Source organism: Callithrix jacchus, chromosome 20 (assembly GCF_049354715.1).
Source record: "Callithrix jacchus isolate 240 chromosome 20, calJac240_pri, whole genome shotgun sequence".
Lineage (NCBI taxonomy): Eukaryota > Metazoa > Chordata > Mammalia > Primates > Cebidae > Callithrix > Callithrix jacchus.
In genome coordinates, this window is record NC_133521.1 from 21825160 (window position 1) to 21834171 (window position 9012).

Consider the following 9012-nt stretch of genomic DNA (forward strand, 5'->3'; position numbering starts at 1 on the left):
ACTAAACTATACAGATAACCAGAGGAAGGGAATGTTTGACTGCTTCCAAAAACTTACTCATGATCTCTGCTATAGAATAGAGAATGAATAATGGCCTTCTGCAAATCTGGCAGGCTCTGGTTGTATTCAGTTTGTTGTCAAGTATGTCATGAGTTGATGAGCTTTGCCAAGTTCACAGTGGAAGAAAGTGTTCTGCCTCTTTCTTTCTTTCTCTTTCTTTCTTTCTTTCTTTCTTTCTTTCTTTCTTTCTTTTTCTTTCTTTCTTTCTTCTTTCTTTCTTTCTTTCTTTCTTTCTTCTCTTTCTTTCTTTCTTTCTTTCTTTCTTTCTTTCTTTCTTTCTTTCTTTCTCTCTCTCTCTCTTTCTTTCTTTCTTTCTCTCTCCCTCTTTCCTTTTCTCTTCTTTTCTTTTTTGAGACAGAGTTTTGCTCTTTGTTGCCCAGGCTGAAGTGCAATGGCATGATCTAGGCTCACTGCAATCTTCACCTCCCGGGTTCAAGTGACTCTCCTGCCTCAGTCTCTGGAGCAGCTTGGACTACAGGTGAGCATCATCACACCCAGCTAATTTTGTGTTTTAGTAGAGATGGGGTTTCGCCATGTTGGTCAGGTTGGTCTCCAACTCCTACCCTCAAGTGATCTGCCCACCTTGGCCTCCCAAAGTGCTGGGATTACAGGCGTGAGCCATTGTGTCTGGCCCTCTTCTTCTCTCTTAATAGGTGGAGAAGCTTCAGTTGTTTCTTTATTGCTTCTGTCATTTAAACAATAACAACAAGAAAAACTGGCCTAAATGGTGCTTATATTTGATTTGAGGAGTGCTTGAAAATAATACAATTTGCACATTTCCAAAATAGTCCCACATTTATCTAACCACTACTGTGAATGCTGTCTTCTCTTGTGTTTTGGCCACAAATTTTTTTTCTATATTTCTATAAAAATGATAATGTCTTCCTAGCTGTTTGTTCAACTACAATATACATGGTGACATGGGTGGGTATTGTTAAAAATAGTGAGAGGTGAGGCTGGGTGCAGTGGCTTATGCCTGTAATCCCAGTGCTTTGGGAGGCCAAGGCTGGCAGATCACCTGAGGTCAGGAGTTTGAGACCAGCCTGACCAATATTAAGGAACCCTGTCTCTACTAAAAATACAAAATATGGCAGGCACCTGTAATCCCAGCTACTAGGGAGACTGAGGCAGGAGAATCACTTGAACTCAGGAGAAGGAGGTTGCAGTGAGCAAAGGTCGTGCCATTGCACATCAGCCTGGGCAACAAGAACAAAACTCTGTCTCAAAAGAAGAATAATGAAAGGTGACATATACTATTGAGAAGGCAGAATAGTTTATTTGTAGAATAGGTGTTTGTTTTTTCAGAAAATGAATGCATAATTATTTTAGGAATTTCAGAAAACTTAAAGAGTAACAAAAAATTATTAATTTACTCTTCACACAGAAAACCCTTGTTAATAATTCTATATAATTTCTCTCAGGCATAATTTTTGTGCATATGTTTTATGTATAACAATCTATTATATATGTATGTGTATATATATATGCACACACACATATATGTAATTCCATTTTTATAATTTTAACTTAATTCATAAAAATTCACATTATTATAAAAAATGCATAAATATCATTAATTACTACATACTTTTTCATCTTATAGACATAGCTCAATTTATTTTTATTTGTTGTACATAAGTTCATTCATATTTGTAAGTAAAAAAGCAATGGATAAATGGAGAGATTTTGGTCAATCTCTAATACTTCAAGGAAAATAGTTTCAAAAATGACTAATCTAGATTATAGATTATTAGGATGTCAGGAGTTTGTCTTATCACTATGATGCCAAGCCATAGAACAACACCTGCCACATGGCATATCAGCTCCAATATTTGTAAGCGAATGAAAGAATAAATGAGTGATATCTATAAATATATATTATGGCATTGCTTTCTTTCTTGTGGCCAGTCTAGACAAGAACCTGGCTAGACATAATAAGCTATAAAAAGTAAGAAGGAAATATTTATTTAAAATACTAGTATGCAATGAACTCCCTGAAACAGTCTTAGTTGCTTTCAATAACATACACCCTCTTGTGTGGAGGCCAAGCCTTTGGGAATAGAGCTTCTGGATATTGACAATTATGAGGTAGCTAAAAATCTGAGGTCTTTGCTCTGGAGTTGGCTTGATTTAGGCTGAAAATGCTATTCAAAGTCACTTGCATATATAGGCATCGGCTGGCATCAATTGTCTTCAAACAGTAGCAATCTACAAGGCCTCCACTGTAAAGAATGGCGGAATAAAACATTTGGGTATCAGACCCTCAACAGTCACTCGTCTTCTTGTTAAATTCTTATGTCAGTTTTATTTTTCTTTGCTTTCATACACATTCACCCTTCCAATTTTGGCCTTTAAAGGTAAGTTACAGGATTCTTTCCTAAAACTCAATTTCCTTCTCCATATTTCAGGATTACTGGGAAGATTCTGTGAGATAATCTTGTGATATATCTGGCACAGTTTCAAAGAGTGACCAGGTACGTAATAAGTGATAGTTTCCCAACACCCCTTATTTTAGAGTTGATGACATTTGTGCTTCAATAATTTAAAGAGATTGACTTTCATTTAAAACAAAGGAAATCGGCAAATTATCAAAAGAAACTGAATCCCTGAAAGTTGACATAGGAGAGGCATTAAAATTTGAGGGGTGTGAAATTTTGTGTTAAAAATAATACTCTAGGAGATATATTTTGTCAGCAATACAAAAAGGCAGACTAGGAATTGAACATGAAGATATAACAGCTGTAGGAGTATTTATAAAAACACTTTATCAAAATAATACAAGGCCATGAAGATAAAAACCTCAGTATCAGGGTAGCTTTGGAATTTCTTACTTTCCAAAATAAGAAGAAAAACATCATAAAGTTGTATATATTTATTACTAAAAGTAACTATCTTTATTAGTATTTATTCTAAGAAAGTACTTTGTTCTTAAATCAAATAAAAAAACAAAAAGATAAAATAAAAAATTGGTTTCTGCTGAAAAAACTAAATATAGTATTTCCTGCATTAAGAATAAGAAGGGATGTAAGTGAAACCCAAGTGAATAAGTGACTTCTAACGGATTAAGTCTTACTACTTAAACGACACTTGAAAGACCCAAAAGACTAACGCATTCCACTTTTACAGCACTCTACTTAATCTCCCTTTATGACTATGCCATGAAAATAGCCAAATCCAAAATTCATCCAGGAAATGTTATATGAAAGTAAATAATTATGTTTATTTAATCACACGTATTACACCTTTGTTATTTATGAGGCACACCCTCTAAGACTTTTAGTAATAAGTAACTTAATTAATATGACAATAAAATTCACCCTCTTATGAGGTGATGTTGTTGGGGGGGATTGCTTTTGTTTCTTGTTGGGATGCCATTACTTATAAAGGTGTCAGTCATTATTTTCTCCTGACTTACGTGACTGGCATTAACAGTGGATACTCATTCTCTCTAAGAAAAAAAAAGAAAGAAAAAAAAAAAAAAGAAAACCCACTATTTCCATTGCTTTCCAAAATTTATTTTGTGTACAGCGAATAGTTAGCTGCTATATAGTTAAATTGGGAGGCATATGCTATCTACACCTATACTAAGTAATTGACTCTCACTTGCCAGCATCTTCAACCAAGATTCAAATTCCTGCAAAGTCATAAATCAATTTAGGCCATGGAGTTCTTGATTTCTCACAAAAGGGGATGTTTCATCTATAATCCCCAGGGTTTGTAGATGTCCTTAAATGGAATACTTGAATTGTACATAGAACGGGATAAGAGAATTCAAATGTAATTGGAATGCCTTTGTAAATGTTTGAAATTGGACCACATAGCACAATGGCATTATGATGGCAAAGCATAATTGTGTATCAATAGTACTAACTGGATTTTGTTTGGGAAATAAAATTAATTGCCCTGCACTCATTTGGTCTGGAAACACCAAATAAGTAACTTTGCTTTGATTGCTTCTTAGAAGGTGATTAAAAGTAGATAATCATTTTGTCACAAAGGCCAGTACACAAGAACAGTTGAATAAGCTGTGAGTGGTGAATGTGAACTCCATTCTGATTGGGGGCTTCAACTATGAAATCCATTAGATTCACTGCTTTTGTTTGAGCAGCTGTTGATCTGCAAACTTATTCAGTGTCAATGTTTATATTAAACATTTAGACACAGTATCAGTTTGCATTGTTTTAATCCAACAAAGTATGTATAGCCACTCAGTTTTGCATCTATTTATTTTGCAATGCATCCAAAAAAAAGTTGTAATGAAATTTACTTTCTGTTTTGTTTTTGCTTTTCTTTTCCCAAATGAGCCTTGCATAGACACATAAAGGAGGAACTGACTGAAATATTTTGGTGAACTTTTGGCAACTTATCTTTCTGAAATAAAATTTAACCTTAGAAATCCTCTCTTAGGCATAAATTCCAGGACCTGGTCACTCTTTCCAAAGGTGCCTCCAAAGATACTGAGAAAGAAAGTGTCTGGAATTTTCTCCGAGGAGAAATGCTGTGACTGGTAGCTCCCCAAACAATCTGCTTTTTGATAGTAAAACGATTTCCATAGTTTAAGTGTATTTTTGGCTGTTTTTTGTCACCAGAATATGATATGCTTGCTCTGTCTTGGGAACTTCCTTAAAATATGACATATATGTGGCCATTGGCCAGGAAAGAAATACATTGCCAAAAATTATATCAATCACTTGTTTCTTTTGAAAGTCCTGTTATCCCTTTAAATATTTATAATCTTTTTCAGAATTTGTTCAACCAGCAAAATTCATCAGAACTTCCTTTGGACTCTCCAGTATGTCCCACTTGAACTTGGGAATGAGACAGAAGCTGTGTAAACCTTGGGTTATTGTATAACCTCTGTGAAGCTCACTTTAAACACTCATGAAATTAGAGGAATTCTTACCATACAGGCTGACTGGGAGATTTGAAGGAAATGTAATTGTCATCACCAACAGTAATGTCTGCATGCAGCTTGTGCATGAGACATGCCAGTATCCTTCTTCAGGGGTTCAAGCATACTCTGGGAACCTCTTTGAGGTCCTGTAATTTTCTATAGCCACTGTATAAAGAGGAGATTTGAAGGTTAGGCAGAACCAATAGACTGAAATTAAAAAACTATTAAAAAATAAGCCTGCAGTCACTTGCTTACGGGACAAAAATACCGAATGCTTCATTTTGTTTTTGCAATCTTTTAATGCACCTTCTGACAGGTGGGACAGAAATAGCCAGGGCAGGGACCAAAGGAATTTTTGGACATGAACAGGTCTTTTGAGTCTACACAAGAACAACATGATATGGTAGACTGCTTAAGAATAACCCTGACCTCATATGTTGCTGCTGGTGTGGGGACATGGACAGCATGCAGTGAGGGAGGGCTGATAGAGAAACAGGGAAAGGGATAGAGAATCTACCCCTGTAGACTTACTCATCTGTTTTCAACCTATTCCTTTCCAGACCCTTCCTATAAGACTCTATTGTTTGCTTTCGTTTCTAAATTGTATGTATCATAGGCTAAATGAATGACTTTTTAGATAAAATAAAGTGTTTTTGCAAAGCTATTTGAATGGTATCACTGGTGTAATAAACCTTTAAGTTTGTCTTCAATAAACACATGTTTCTTTTCATTTCTCTTTAGGAGCCTCTATAAATAATGGTGATAGGTTTAATAGAAGTCAAATGAATAAAAATTAGAATTTTTAACTTATTATTGAGTGAATGGTGTATCCCCAATACTGCCATTGGGGAAAACTAAGTTCATTCTGTACTCGCCCAAAGTAATCTGATGAGTGGAATGAAGAGATGATAATAGCAATGCCTGTCATTTGTATTCTACCTTATACCTTGACAGAGCATGTTGGAGGCACATTATGTCATTTGATTATTGTTTTATTTCAGTGTGTCAAACATTGTGCCCTGGTCCCCATGATTCATTTGCCTGGTACAGGAGAAATCTGCATAGCTCTTTGCAATTTGGCTGCAGCCTACCTTTGGAGTTTTCCCAAGAGAGGATCCTAAAAAGAAATTGAATCACTGAAGGACTATGAGAGAGAATAATAAAAATTGAATTAATTTAGTGTAGGGTATCAGGAGAGGCAGCTGGGAGGGGGCACACTTTGAGATGTACAGGATAATCAACAGTTAACTGAGCAGGAGGCAGGATGTGAAGGGCTCTGCTTTAGGAGACAACGGGGGAGGGAACAATACAAGGAAACAGGGAGGCTTGCAGGACTCCAAGAAATGGAGCCTGTGCTGAGGAGAGCAAGCTGGAGAGGAAGGGAGAGTGACTGGGAGAGAGATGGAGGGAAAGGTGGAGAGAGAAATGGCAGAGAGAGAGAGGACAAGTGGAAGAGGGAGGGAGAGAGGGGAAAAGGAAGGAGAGATGGAGAGGAAGAGAGAGGGAGAATGGAGAGAGGAAGAAGGAGAGGAAAAAGAGAGGGTGCTATGGTTAGGATGCTCCCTACTACCCCCCACCCCAAACCTGATGTTGAAATTTGGTCTTCGGTGTTGGAAATGGGGCCTATTAGGATGTGTTTGGGTTATGGGGGTGGATCCCTCCTGAATGGCTTGGTGCTACCGCGGTAATGATAGAGACTTCCCACTACTGGTTCCTGGGAGAGCTGGTTGTTCAGTGCAGCCTTATGCCTTCCCCGCTTTCCATTTTCCTCTCTCACCATGTGACCTATGCACAAGCTTCCTTCCCTTCACCTTCTGCCATGAATGGAAGCAGCCTGTGGCCCTTACCGCATGCTAGTCCCCAGTTCGGAACTTTTCCAAGTGTCATAATTGTGAGCCAAATAACCTTTTTTTGTTTATAAATTACCCAGCCTCAGGTGTTGCTTTGCAGAAACACGATGGAGGGAGAGGGGGTGGGTGGGAGATGGACAGAATGGGAAGATGGGCAGAATGGGAAGAAAGAGAGGGAGGAGAGGGAAGAGGGAGGGAGAAAAAGGAGTGAGAAAAAGAGAGGAAAAGTGGGAGGAAGGGAGGAAAAGGAGAGAAGGTAAGGGAGAGAGGTAGAGGGAGGCAGAGGGGAAGAGAGGAGAGAGGGAGATAAAGGGGAGGGAGAGAATGGGACAGAGGGGCAGAAAAGGGTGGGAGAAAGAGAGGAAAAGAGAAAGAGAATGAGGAAGGGAAAAGAGAAAGGTAGAGACAGTGAGAGAGGGAGGGAGAGAAGGTAGAAAAAGAAAAGAAAGATGGGGAGAGAGGGACGTTAAAGGAGAAAAAGCCAGAGAGAAAAAGGGAGAGGCCAAGAGAAGGAAGAACAGGGAAAGAAAGGATGCTGGGAAAGGGAAAGGATGTGGAAAGAAAGAGCAGCAGAGAGAGAGGAAAAAGAGGGACCAAGGCAGGGAGATAGAAAGCCATTGAGTTAGCTAACAGTGAGAGATGAGATGAAAGAAAGGATAAGGTATGAAAAGTAATAGGAGAAAGGGGAGGACAGGACAAGAGAGGGAGATAGAAAAAGAAAATTGAAATAGAGGACAGGTGGGAAAGGGTAAGGGGTTTCAAGCCTGGACTATTCAGACCATTTTAAACCATGTTCAGATGTTGCACATTCTGTAAGAATTGCATAAAACATGGAGTGTTAAACGTGACAGTGCCATGATGAGATGTGTGGCTACATAAAAGAGAAACAATGACATTTTCCTTTAAAAGTTTAAAATCTAATATGGAGAGAAAGAAGTAAAGAAATATGTAAGGAAAGCAAAGTTAAGCAGTGTAAATCGGGGTGGGGAGGTCCCCTGGGCCATGGCTTGTACTGCGCTGTGTCTCGTTAGAAACTGGACGAGACAGTAGGAGGTGAGCAGAGGGCAGCAGGCATTACCTCCTATCAGACCTGGGCAGTATTAGATTCTTAGGAAGCTCAAACTCTGTTGTGAATTGTGTATATGAGGGACCTAGATTGGTGCTCCTATGAGAATCTACTAACACCTCATGATCTAAAATCCAAAATTACCTATCCCAGTCCATAGAAGAACTGTCTTTCATGAAACGAGTCAAAAACTTTGGGGACTTCTGGGTAAATAGCATGGTATAATTAAGTAGAGTGTGATATCCTAAATTATAGAAAGAAAACAAATACAAACTTGAGGGGGACCTGTAATAAAGATTGATGTCTGAGGTAAGTCTTAGAGGATTCACAGCTGCCAGGAGGCAAACAGGCAGGTGTAATTCAGGCAGAGGAAACAATGTGCACAGGTAGGCAGCTGAGAGAACCACAACTAGACAGGGATGTAAAACCCTGTGCACAGCCTGGGGGAAGGACGAGAGGTGGGCAGGGGAAGACCCTGAAGACCTTGTGATGAAAATGAGAAGTTTGATGAGAAGATGTTCAACCTCGTTAGTCATTAGGGAAATGCAAACCAAAGCCACGAGGGATACCATTTCATAGACACTAAGAGGAATATACTTGAAAGGAATTTTTAAAAAGACAGAAAGTAACAAGTGTTGAGCTGGGCATAGTGGCTCATGCCTGTAGTCTCAGCACTTGGGAAGGCTGAGGTGGGTGGATCACCTGAGGTCTGGAATTTGAGACTAGTCTAACCAATATGGTGAAATCTTGTCTCTACCAAAAATACAAAAATCGGTCTTGCATAGTGGCAGGTGCCTGTAATCCCAGCTACTCAGGAGTCTGAGACAGGAGAATTCCTTGAACTAGTCAGGGTTTGCAGTGAAGTGAGATCCCATCACTGCACTCCAGCTTGGGCAACAGAGGAAGACACTGACTCAAAGAAACTAAACAAAACAAACAAAAATAAAGCAGAAAGAAAGAAAATAACAAGTGTTGAGAAACCATATCATAGCATATTTGTACCTTGCTGTTGGGAATGTAAAATGGTTCAACTACCGTGGCAAACATATAAACCTAAAATTATCCTATAATCCAGAAATGTCAAGCCTAGGTGCCTACCAAAAGAAAAACTGAAACCAGGTACTCAGGCAAATACGTATTCA

The 9012-nt window shown here is 38.6% G+C and overlaps 1 long non-coding RNA gene across 1 annotated transcript; it reads left to right on the forward strand.

Annotated features, from left to right (window-relative positions):
- Positions 1–305: 305 nt before the first annotated feature.
- LOC144580541 (uncharacterized) lies at positions 306–5668 on the forward strand. The gene is made up of 3 exons (XR_013530186.1): positions 306–538; positions 2469–2534; positions 4805–5668. It is a non-coding gene; the product is annotated as an uncharacterized LOC144580541 (long non-coding RNA).
- The last annotated feature ends 3344 nt before the right edge of the window (positions 5669–9012 follow it).